General features: G+C 39.8%; 2 long non-coding RNA genes across 3 annotated transcripts; both read left to right on the top strand.

Moving 5' to 3' along the window:
* Nucleotides 1–882: 882 nt before the first annotated feature.
* Nucleotides 883–1,877, top strand: LOC119719978. 2 transcript variants are annotated; one of them, XR_005270030.1, is made up of 2 exons: nt 883–921; nt 1,699–1,877. It is a non-coding gene; the product is annotated as an uncharacterized LOC119719978 (long non-coding RNA). The 2 variants fall into 2 exon arrangements; XR_005270031.1 differs by lacking the exon at nt 883–921 and adding an exon at nt 1,414–1,470.
* A 5,993-nt stretch (nt 1,878–7,870) lies between these two features.
* On the top strand, nt 7,871–10,654 carry LOC119719974. Its single transcript, XR_005270029.1, has 3 exons — nt 7,871–8,007; nt 8,386–8,501; nt 10,158–10,654. It is a non-coding gene; the product is annotated as an uncharacterized LOC119719974 (long non-coding RNA).
* Nucleotides 10,655–13,096: the final 2,442 nt, after the last annotated feature.

Raw genomic sequence — 13,096 nt, 5'->3', positions numbered from 1 at the left:
TCAAGACATCGTCAGGGCTCCAACAGCCTTATCACTTAGAAACTCGAGGAACCGGAAGCAGGGAGGAGGACCGACAGATGAACAGATGACCTGCTTGCTTGGCTTCCCATTACTGACTATCAGGTTTGTGTACATGTAGCCTACTTAAACAGAAACAATCAAGAACTAATCAAAATGGGCGATCTGGCGCTCTTCTATGTTCGTCCACAAACAACGAGTTCTGTTAGCGGGGCTTTGCTTGGTGGGGTTAATTCAATGTTTTCTTTCCCCTTTCGAGCCGTGGCACGAATACAGCTCAATAATTCAAATGTTTCCTTTCGTTATTTGAATCCTTTCAGCAAAGTGAGGACCACTGACTGATGAGGGAATTGCTCTACTGAGATGAGGATGAGCCTGCCTCAAGACATTGTCAGGGCTTCGACAGCCTCATCAAACAGAAACCCGAGGGACCGGAAGCAGGGAGGAGGACCGACAGATGAACGGATGACCTGCTTGCTGGGCTACCCATTACTGATTCTTGAGGTTAGTTTACATGTTGGCCTCCTCTTCGCAGGATCAATCAAGTCACAGAACTCATCAAAATGGGCGATCTGACTCTGTTATAATGTTCTTCCACAAACAACGAGTTCTGGTAGCGGGCTTTGCTTTGTGGGGTTAATTCAATGTTTTCTTTCCCCTTTCTAGCCCTGGCACGAATACAGCTCAATAATTCAAATGTTTTCTTTCGTTTCCCTATCAGAAAAATGAGGACCACTGACTGATGAGGGAATTGCTTTACTGAGATTGATGAGCCTGCCTCAAGACATCGTCAGGGCTCCAACAGCCTTATCACTTAGAAACTCGAGGAACCGGAAGCAGGGAGGAGGACCGACAGATGAACGGATGACCTGCTTGCTGGGCTTCCCATTACTGATTCTTGAGGTTAGTTTTTAGTTACATGTACCTAAAAGAATAAGAAGAAACAAGTAATCAAAATGGGTGATCTGGTGCTCTTCTATATCTCCCACAAATATAGAGTGCTGGTAGTTGGGCACTGCTTTGTGGGGTTAATTGTGGGGTTAATTGTGGGGTTTGTGTATACATGTAGCCTACTTAAACAGAAACAATCAAGAACTAATCAAACTGCGCGATCTGGCGCTCTTCTATGTTCGTCCACAAACAACAAGTTCTGTTAGCGGGGCTTTGCTTGGTGGGGTTAATTCAATGTTTTCTTTCCCCTTTCGAGCCGTGGCACGAATACGGCTCAATAATTCAAATGTTTCCTTTCGTTATTTGAATCCTTTCAGCAATATGAGGGCCACTGACTGATGAGGGAATTGCTCTACTGAGATGAGGATGAGCCTGCCTCAAGACATCATCAGGGCTTCGACAGCCTCATCAAACAGAAACCCGAGGAACCGGAAGCAGGGAGGAGGACCGACAGATGAACGGATGTCCTGCTTGCTGGGCTTCCCATTACTGATTCTTGAGGTTAGTTTTTAGTTACATGTACCTAAAAGAATAAGAAGAAACAAGTAATCAAAATGGGTGATCTGGTGCTCTTCTATATCTCCCACAAATATAGAGTGCTGGTAGTTGGGCACTGCTTTGTGGGGTTAATTCGAACATTTCTCCCCCCCCCCCCGCCCTCTTGCTCTACCTTTCAGATATTTAACAATAATTCGGATATTTTCTTTCGTCATTTGAATCTTTTTACAGACATGAGGACCACTGACTGGTGAGGGAATTGCCCTATGATGGATGAGCCTGCCTCAACCTGCCATAAGCTGGGAGGACCGACGGTTGACTGACTGTGCCTCTTGGTTGGCCATTACCGATTCTTGAGGTATTTTTACTTGAAAAGAGACCAGGGATATGTAGGCCTACACTTAAATTTGTTATTCCTGTAACGGATTCAGCCCCCCCCCCCAAGAACTCGGCCATCGAGTGACGAAAAAATTTGAAACTCGGTTCATGCATAGAACAACTCTTCATAAACATACCCAAGAAATTTCATGAATAAAGGTCAAAGGGTTTTGGAATTACGACTAATTAATTATTCATATGTATGAATGGCAATTCTGCTCTGTGTACACGACGTATAATGTGAAAATTCAGTTTTCACGGCGCGTAGCGCCGGATAAATTTTCGCTGCGCGACAACCCCTCGTCCGATTTGTATGTTTTTGGTGTCAAAAGATGCGCAAGGCTCGAGGCTTAAAAGTCATTAAAGCTCAGGTTGCGAAAAAAAATGTTTAAAGGCTATTGCGGAAAAAGCCGAGGGGGCTGATTTCCCCCCCCCCCCGGCCCCTTTAGGTTAATACTATATCACCTCTTACGATGCTTGATTTCCTCTTTAAATTCCTCCGAAATATTTGACTAAACGCGTGTGACGAAACGTGGAAACAAAAATCAAATCGGTCCAAATTAAATTACAACGAAAATCACATAGTACGTGGAGTTTCTTCTCGCAGCACGGCACTCTGTTTCTACAGGTAGCTACAGGAAAATTACGAAAATTACACCGAAAATCAACGCGGCATATAAGTGAAGTGACGAAACATAGTTCACCGGCTCAAAAATAACAGCGTTAGTGATAGAAATAATACTTGATATCAGTGTTATTTTTCTTACCTACAAAGTAAAAAAAAAATCGATTGCGGAAGAACGAAATTAAAGAGACGAAAATTACGGTAAAAAGATTAACAGCGGCAGCGAAAGAAATAAATTTTTGAAAATCGGTAATTTTCTAAACTTCTATAGGCCCTATGCCATGCAAAAATTTGCTAAGGAAAAATGACCGAAATAATGTCAATAAAAAATTTCAAATTATAATCGGCAGCCACTTCCGGTACGGTACACTGCTTTAAAAAGTCGCCGGAAAGCGAATTTTGGTAAACGGTGGAGAAAATGCCGGCAGAAAAAAAGGTAAAAAAATTAAGGAAGAACTCCATTATATCGATGTAAAGAAAATGACTGAATTTCAATTAAAGCAGCATGTTAAAGGCATTCCCCCAAGTTATAGGCCTACACCACATCTTTTAAGTATTATTCGTCAGCGAAAATAACTGCAATTTGTGACATTGTCAAGAAGTTTGCCTTCAAAAAGGCCAGAAATAGCCAGGTTATGCATGTGAAAGGGTACAACTTAAGTAAAATCAACAAAGCGATAAGGAAAATGGCTGTATAAGACATGCGACATATTTACTATCGCATGCGACATTTCTTCGTGTTTTTGTAAAGGTTTAAACTTAATCTACATCATTTATGTGAGTCCGATTTGGAAGGTCTCGCCTAAGGCTTTCTATTTGCTTTTTGTTTAGTTGACAATGGAGAATTTTGCTCTATAAATTTAATTTTATATTGAAAGTACATTTTTAAGAAAACCAATTTAAGTCATAAGAGTTTTTAAAGATTTCAAAAAGGATTAATTTATTGTTTAAAATGAAGAAATGTAACAAACTTTATTTCAATTTAACGTCTTTAACAAGACGTCGGTTTAACTAAAGCGTGACTTTCTTTCCATTGTATATTTATTAGAAAACACAAGAACGTTTAATTTTTAGGAACATTTAAAGAATAAACTGTTCAGGAACTTCTATCCATCAAAATGCATTGCAACAGGTATAAGTGACACTCAAATTACATTTGTGTTTGTCCTTTTGTGATTTATTTCATTGCACTTTTTTTACTTGTTATTTTTTTTTACTTCGTATGCACAATTGTTTTTCTAATTGGTGGTTACTTCGTATGCACAATTGTTTTTCTTGGTGGTTTTGCATGTCTTTTCATTTTCTTATTAATAACTAAATAACTAACCTCACAAAAGGATAAACGCAATATATATCGAGTGTTAAACTTGCCTCGCATCAAATGTTTTGTTTTCACAGAATAGCTAAATTAGATAAAATATAGTCCTGAAATGTTTAGAAATAATCTAGGAATTTTTTTTGGCGGGGGGGGGGGCATTCCCAAGTTTTATCTTCCCTTTTAAAAATCTTATTCACAAAATGGCGAAATGCAAAAACCTGGCTTTACCGTGTACAGTCATGTAGTCGTTGCTTATGTAATAATCATCTACGATATAAAGGATTGTTAATTTCTCAAATTTATTGGCCTTCTGCCCAACTTTTTTCCTCATTTGTAATCTTTTGTATTTGTTTGTATGAATTGGTTTAAATATTTGTATGTCAATAAGACTAAGGAATTAAACAAAATAAATAAAACTTGAAAGATGTGAGACACTTGATATCCTTGGAAGGTTGTCAGTATTTTGCCTATTTTGTTTTAGTTGTTGGCGGGGGAGGTCAAGCTACTACAAAAGTAACAAAACCCAGCGTTTTATTATTTATGGGTGATTGGGGCGGGGTGCGCACATAAAGGCACGTCAGGGAATATAAAATAATTAGGTGTTTTTGTAAGGGAAATCTTACTCTTAAACGGAAATAAAAAAAATCTCCTAGGCTCCTGGGTTCTACCTTTTAAGATTGTCCAATAAAAAGACCCTAATTTGCATACGCCGCCCAAATCACAATTTGCATGCCCCCATGGGCTTTTAAAAAGAACTTTTGCAAATGGGAAAGACACTTTGGAAACATCCGATCAGTTTGAATATGCTTCATGAATTTCTGAATAAACGAGCACATTTTTAAACAGTATTTAATTACTATTATTTTTTGATGTGGTGGTGGGGGGGGGCGGGGCTAGACAGAAGATATATCAGAAGTGGCGCAATAAAACCGACAGCGGGCGCAATAATTTTGATAAGGGTTTCAAAAATTTCTACGCGAGTCGTTAATTTGCATAAAAAGTGCCCCCCACATTTTTTTTGTAAAAAAACGAGACCGTCTAGTTTAAAAATCGGTGGAATCGTGCGAAAATAGCCGAGGATCATCTCCCTAGCTTTTGGGCTATTATCTAAGAGCAGATTTGATAAAATTAGGGTCCAAAAATGGGTCCTATTTGTACGAGAAAATGTAGGGATGCCATTGGTAACTTTGGTAGTATGCAGGCTCAGCATTAGCGGCATACCGGCAGGTTTCAACCCGGCAGATGGGCTTTTAAAAAGAACTTTTGCAAATGGGAAAGACACTTTGGAAACATCCAATCAGTTTGAATATGCTTCATGAATTTCTGAATAAACGAGCACATTTTTAAACAGTATTTAATTACTTTAATATTTTTGGTGTGGTGGCGGGGGTGGCTGGGGGGGGGGGGGGGGGGGGCTAGACAGAAGATATATCAGAAGTGGCGCAATAAGACCGACAGCGGGCGCAATCAGTACGGACACACTCTCGCAAAAAGTGGTTCGGCAGCTTTCTATACAAAAACCTCGTTGGCTCGGGGTTTTGTGCGTAAACCTTATCAGTCAGCCGATCACGCTCAATTGATTTCGGCCAAACCGCAAGTCCCATCATGAGGAATAAGTTAACCACGTTAAACCGGACCATTTTTTCCAAGAGTGTCTCTCTAATGGTCCAGAAAACAAAAAGGTAAAAAAGGAAGCGTCCGTATTGGGCTAAAATTAGGCGAAGGGATGACGGGGCTTGAACACTGTTCCGAGCTATCCCCAGTTACGTGTAAAACCATTTTGACGCAGGCAAAATTATTATAAACAACTTTCAAGTTGACAAAGTCATAGTAGTCCAGAAAACAAAAAAGGGGGAAAAGGAAGCATCCGCATTGGGCTAAAACGAAGGGTTGACTGTAATTATGACGTGGGGGACTTGAACAGGTTCAAAGATATCCCAAGTTACGTGTAAAACATTTTGACGCAGGCAAAATTATTATCAACAACCATTATAATCTTTTGGTGGATTTCTTTGCACTCGCAACCCTTCGCCTAATATTAATAGCCAATTATATGTGGACTAACTACTAGTGATGTTATCATTGTCACGTGACTTTTTTCATGTAGTTTCATTAAGGTAACAAGTGTACCAATAAGTAAGTTTAAGTTCATCAATAATGAGGTATGGCCTTATTGAAAAAGTTGTTGAAGCAAGGATATGTAATCCCCAATACTTTAACAAAAAGGAAATGTGCGTATGGGAATATTATTTCACGTAGGCTTTTAACGACTCATGTAAATTAGGCGCCCTTTTCAAAAGAATTTCAGGTGTCGTCGCCCCTTACACCTTCTTAAAATGTTCCGGTGCTTTGACCAGACGGTCATGATTCCGACCACTATAATGCCCTGTTAATATTCGTATAGCAGGAAATCATATCGAACGTTTTGGACCTTTCCCGCCCGCCGCCGAAACTGGGAGATTTTTGACTAAAAATGCAGTGTTCAACATAATATGGGCGAGGGAAAATCAGTGTTTTATTCAGTTTTTCTTTCATTTTCTGAAAGAATATATTGTTAGGGTCATACTATAGTAAGAACTAAGGTATACTCCGTCGAATATGGCGGCGATAGATGCGAAAAGGGCCTGTTTTCGCCGTGTACTATAGGTTGCACATGAAAACCTGCCCCGGCTTTTTGGCAACCTAAAAAGCAGAGTTTCCTCAGGGCCGAAAAGTGGCCACCTGTAAGTCATTTCATAAAAGCAGGAATCATCTTTTTTCTTTTTCACCCGGCCAACATGCATAATATAGGCCTATTGATAGGTCACAGTTGGCAACTGAAGGCCTGATCATACTCTGGGAAAACGATAAATGCGTGCAACTTTAGGGTATAATGGCAATTTTTAATCTTTTATAATGTCATCATATTCAGTCACTTATATATGCTTCATAAAATGTTATTTAAAGGGAATATACAACATTTGCAAACATCGAAAAACAAAACTACCAAATTTTTACGAAATACCTTACTAGGATGTTGGTAAATAAAAGTCTAAAGATTCCTGTAAAATTATGGCACCTGGTGTGAAGTCATTTTCAAGAAAAGTGATAAATTTCCAACGGTGGTCGGCCGACCACCGTTGGAAAAACCTAACTATTTTTTAACTACTGCTGCAAATTTACCATCTTTTTTCAGTCTAAGTTTTGTTTGCTATTGGTTACATGTTCATGAACAGGTGCAGGCCAGCTAGACTGGTTCCCTTACATTACGGTTATCCAGCATCGATAAATTGATCAATCTCATCTTTAGTGGAGTCAGGGAACCAGACTACTTGAACATTTTAATTTTGCTTGTTTTTTTCAGCATTTTCGAATACAAATCTGAAACATGGCAGTGTAACAATATTTGATATATTATACTAACCACACGAATAGTTCATTTCTGAAAATTACAGCAAAAGCCAATGACGTACATTCCCTTTAAGTAAGTGTGCTGTAAGTAGAATCCCCATAATAGATCATTTTTTCAACATGTAAAAAAAACCCAAAATTTTTCAAAATATAGGAATAATTACACGGCAGCTATGCAAATTATAGGCATCACCCCTCCCAAAAGAATTTCAGGTGTTAATATACCCTCATCTTCTAGGGCTATAAAAATCAGTTTGAAGTTTGATGCTTTGGACCATGCAGTCGGTCGCTATCTTGTTAACAATTGGATCTGAGCCACTTGACTCATAAGAAGCAGATGTCCATTTTTCGTCCGCAACTGCTAAAGAAGGGAAAAGTAAAACCTGTTTTTCAGGTACTAGAACTTAGAAGCACTTGAAAAGTCAACCCTAGAAAAGTCGACATCAAAAGTTAATAGGCCTACGCCGTCCTTGTGTCTGGTAGCAGAACTAATGGATCATTGAGAAACGAATGCCTTTCTGATACTCTGATTGCAGAAAATGTAAGCAATAATGTCCACACTTGGTCTTCCATACATCGTCCTCCAAGTTTACCCTTTTTTGACATGCCGAAGAATATCCGACAGATCAATTGACATCAGGCCAGGTGGGCTTGAATCAAGACTAATCCAATTAATAAAACGCACGTGTTGCGTGCATGCATGAAACGTAACTTGAATAGCGCCACCATGCATGCTAGCAGTACACTGAAGCAACATGGCCGAACTGAAGTCTCTTCTTGAGAAGTCTGCGTGGTTCACCACAGATTTGTACACGAATCCCTTCAAAAGGTAGTGCCAAATTGGATCTCATGGTTATACAGTTTACTTTTTTAAAGGGCGCTAAGTAGGCTCTATGCTAGGCCTATGTGTTTTTAATTTATGGGCATGATTTGATTGCATAATGCCAGGCATGGGAGGGGGGGGGGGGGGGGCTGGGGAACCGTCCCTAGTCCGAAAATTTGGGACAATGTTGGCATAGAACCAGACTAAGAAGTCCTCAAGAAAAGTCACTGCGCATGATCAGTGCAGAGCAAATACCATTTACTGTTTAAAATTAATTAAGCCGGCACCTGCATGCTAATTATACAGTGACATGACTGATATTAAACTATAGTATGATTTTAGACAATTAGTCACTCGCATGCTTTTTTTCTTCTTTTTTGGCAGGCAATTCATAAAGAACGCAGTCCTCTTTGGTGTTGGTGTATGGCTAGCGAGAGAGTTTGCTGACATAGATGTTGTCGGGCCGGCAGTCCCATTGGCATGATACAATGGATGGACAGGTAATGAAAATAAATGTTTGCTCTTTCACAACTCTTCAAAATCCAACTGCATGTTTTGTTTGATTCTGTTGGAGTGAGTACTGAACGAATAAACTGATTATGCTTTACATGAGGTCAGGCATACCACTCTCAATACTGTGTATGAGAGTCCCAAAACGTAAGGTACATGTATTGAACACATGCAGTACCAGAATATAGACTGGCACCTGAAACAACCAGTCCAACACTATTTTAATACTGCTTCAATCAAGTGTGTCAAATATAAGAAACGTGGCATGAACCGGGAACTAGTCTCTAATTACTGCACATTTCTTTATACAGGCATGCAGCTTTTCCTCGGATCCGCTGATTTCCTCGTTTTTTACTTCTCGTGAATGTCATTACAAATTAAAAAATAATGTACAAGGTCTTGTTTGGTTTGGAGTTTCCTCGTTTTTTTCCTTCTAATTTCCAAGTTGCATGCCTGTTTATAGTCAGCCACCAGACTAATGACACTGAGTGAAAAGGTCAATCTTTTCAAACAGTTGGACCATGGTTGGACATGTACCAGTCTAGTCTATAGCCCCATTTTGAAATCACTTGACTTCCATCTCATGTGCCAAATATTTAAGAAATGTCTCCTTTTGAAAATGGAATTGAGTCTGCAAATATGATTGATGAAATACTGAGTACCTTTTCTTTGCCCAATGAAAATTTTGGAGAAATTTGCTGGCTAAAGAGCGAGTAAAGTTGGCCTGATTTAGTTGTGCACGTTTCAGAGCACTCCAGGTCTCAGTTTGGCATACCACCACAATCAGAGTCCAACAGACAGTTTTGTTGTAGAGTTACCATATGGTCAGAGTTGTAATGACTCGAGTCAATGACCCGACTCAAGTCCGACTCGAGTCAACATTTTTGGTGACTCGACTCGAGTTCCCATGGGTAAATGACTCGACTTGACTCGAGTCACTGCAAGCAAATGACTCGACTCGACTCGAGTCCCTCATCAAAAGACTCAACTCGACTCGAGCGAATGCTAATAAGACTCGAGTCCCAAAAATAAAAGCAAAATTTTGCGAAAAGTATTTGCAATGACTTACGCTGCGAATTTTATGTTTATTTACAAACATACAACGTGTCACAGACTACCACCTTATGGTCCTGGAACGCACAAAATACTATTCAAGAACCGGATTTTAAACACATTTTCCAATTCGTTGTTTCATCATTGGCTTTGGGCGATTTCTTATAAAGCCTCTTGGATTCGAACGCCGGCTAAATTTATGCCCTCCTTTTATATATTTTGGTAAAAAGTGTTAAAATATTCGTGACTCGAATTGACTCAAGCTAAATATTTGACTCGACTCGACTCGACTCGACTCGAGTCACTTCTTTAAAATGACTCGACTTGACTCGAGTCACTTCTTTAAAATGACTGAACTCGACTCGAGTCACAAAAATCAGTGACTCGTTACAACTCTGCATATGGTGTTGGAATTTGCAGGAGTGAGGAAGATTGTGTCCACATGCATAATTTTTCCTTTTCGAATATTCAAACTGGCAAAAAGCTGTTCAAATATTCAGTTGATCGAATATTCGGAACAGCCCTATACCAAATCTACTTCCAAGTTAATTTTTTTATAATGCTTTGTTGTTTACATCTCTCTGTATTTGCAGCTCCACGGCCAGTGTTGGCCACCAGAATCAAGCCCCAGCTTTATACGAGAAATATGCATCAGAATCAGTCGCAGGGCTCATCCAGTCTATCAACGCTAATAACTGAACCATAGCAGACCAGTGGGGGACCCTCTTCAGAGCACATGGCAGTATGGAGACTTTTGCTGCATTTTACAAACCTCGGCTACACCCCAGCAGTAGCTTCGGGAGATTTTTCAACCCCTGATGACTTTGAAGGCTCCAGCTCAATATAGGTCCATGTATACATTTTGTTCAGGAGCATCAAACCTTTATAACCCAAGTCCAAAGTTTAGATGTAGAGCATTTGTTTGCGTTTCTATTTTAAAAGCTTCGAAAATGATTTTGGAGGTAGAGATGAAGGCGAACGGGAGACAAAGTCAAAATTTCGAAAATGGCTTCGTGAATTGACCTCAGAAAAGTATCAGTTTGGATTGTTATTTAGAGTCGGAGGCATGCATTCTTGAACAGGAAAGTAAGCAAGGAAATGTTGATTGTACAATTATTCTACTTTTTTTTTGGGGGGGGGGGTGGTGGGGTGGGGTGGGGTGGGGTGGGGTGGCTTATTCAGGAAGGTGGGTGCCATCAGGTTGATTTGATGGATACAGTTGTATTTATTTGTGTTTTGAACAATAAAATCTATGCAGGAACTTACCAATCCCGTAGTGTGTCATTTACTTGATGAATACTAAGCTTTAACCCTAACTCCTGTGGCCTTTTTGCTAGGATGTAGCCTCAATACTGCAATATCCTCCAATTGGCCTCATGGAAAAAAGCATAGCCTCAATCCTGCAAATTCCTCCATTATTTCTTAAATATGGTCCGTGGAGGGGTGACCACTGCCTGAATCCTGCAAAATCCTGCAGCAGTGACTGTCGATAATGTTGAGGCTTGGTCAGTGACATCCTGAAGCAGTACAGAGGATTTCAAGCATAATACATGCCTATGCAGTCGAATAGCTTATTAACAAGTTCCTTGGGATTTTATGAATTACCTTGTTATAACAGGTACCTTGTATTAACAGTAACGGAAAACAAACACTTGGGACCTAAAATTTTGCTTGTTATAAGCAGTACCTTGTATTAACAATGTTCTTCTCAGGGTTTGACTGTATTTATACATGGCTGAGCAAAAACAACACAAGGTCCGGCCCAAGACCTTGACAAAGTGCATCCTACGAAATCATGCAGTAACGCACTTTTGCCCATGTAACCTCAATCCTCCAAATTCCTCAGCTTTGGCAAAAAGGATTTTGAAGGATTCAGGGCAGTTGGGGTTTATATCAAGAATTCTTACAGGATTGGTACATTGTATCTCCGGATTCGAGGTTGCAGACTTTACCCCGACTGGTCTGGTATCAAATGTTGGAATATAAGGACATGAACGTCTTGTTCAGCAAAGAAGTTTTGAAGACTCGGATTTAAGTCGTGTATAAACAGAAATAAACCTGTTTTCTGAACCATGAGATCAAATTTTCCAATTTATTTTTTTTGGGTCAATTTAAGGACACGATCAATACTGGCTTCAACCTTGTCACGGGTCCAATAGAAAACTGCCAGTTTTGCCGAATGCCAGTTTCAGGACTTTTGGACTAAACTACTGAAAAGAACGGAGAAATGCTATTCGTTGCAAAATGTTACAGATCAGTTTATTATTCTTCCTATTTCAATATTACAATATACATTTTAATACTGTACATGTACATGCATGTAGTAATTTAGAAGTTTGGAGGAGCACGAGGAAAGTGCAACTTCAGGTCAGTGCGTGCGCGCTCATACGAGGAGAGTGTTGCTTCGTGAAAACGTTGTTGCTCACACTTAAGCAGAGTGCGCACCATGCATTGCAATGGTAAATAGAACTTGAGTGTTACTTCGTGAAAATGAAAATTTTCACTTTTGTGCTAAAGTTGCCATGGATAATTAGCGTAATTATTAAAGTAAAGCTCTTTAAGGTTTGAAACTTTGTGCAATGGTAGGCCTTGATAAATAACGTTCAAAAATGTAAAAAACTGAAAATCAAAAAAAAAAAATTGCTTTAACACGTGGAGTGTTACATTTTTGTACTTAGTGGTGTCGGTGACGATATGTACAGGCTGGTCACCAACACTGCCAGAACCCCCATGGATTAAACCACATAACTGTCAAAACCTGTTGAAGGGGTTTGATAGACAGGGTCACCTTGAATACTGCTACAGCTTGCGTAGCAGCCATCTTAGGGGGCATTGCCTTTGTTTTACTGGGATTTGCATGAGTGAACCTTTTGTGCCTTCATTGTTACTGAACTGAATCCATCATTGACAGGCACTCACCAGCGCTGACCCACCATATCTATCAATGTCAGTCAAGGCATGGTACCCTCAGTTAACAAAACTACCACAGCCTGTCACTTGTACTAATACGAGCCCAATTTACAGAACTGTTTAAGCCTGTCACCTGATGGGTTTTGATGGATAGGGTATCTCTCTCTACAGGGGTGTGAGTGACCACTGATAAAAATAGCTGAAAAAGGTGTAAAAAGGCTGAATTTCGGAGATCTCTTACACTTTTTCTACTTTTTCTACACAGCAAGTGAGGGAAAAAGCTGAAAACAGCTGAAATCCAAAACCAAAAAAAAGCTGAAATCAGCTTTAAAGCTGAGATTTCACACCCCTGCTCTACATGTTGTCACAGAGAGGGAGCATTAATGTACTCTAAAGTGCTGCAAGAAACTATTGAGGCATTCCATATTTGGCAGTGACAGCTGAATTTCAGCCAAATACCAACACACAGTCCACAACCAATAATGGTTCCAACTCTGAGATGATGGGAACCAGCGTTTCTCAATCACGTCCAGCTACAATGCTGTGAACAAGTTCCAAATACTGGACCTCCGAGCTACAGGTACACGGCACCAGTACCCAGTGTAACTCGACACTCCAAGAT

The sequence above is a fragment of the Patiria miniata genome, unplaced genomic scaffold (genome assembly GCF_015706575.1).
Source record: "Patiria miniata isolate m_02_andy unplaced genomic scaffold, ASM1570657v1 HiC_scaffold_13, whole genome shotgun sequence".
In the NCBI taxonomy this organism is placed as follows: Eukaryota; Metazoa; Echinodermata; class Asteroidea; order Valvatida; family Asterinidae; genus Patiria; species Patiria miniata.
Note: the sequence above shows the minus strand (reverse complement) of the source record. Positions and strands in the feature narration are given on the sequence as shown.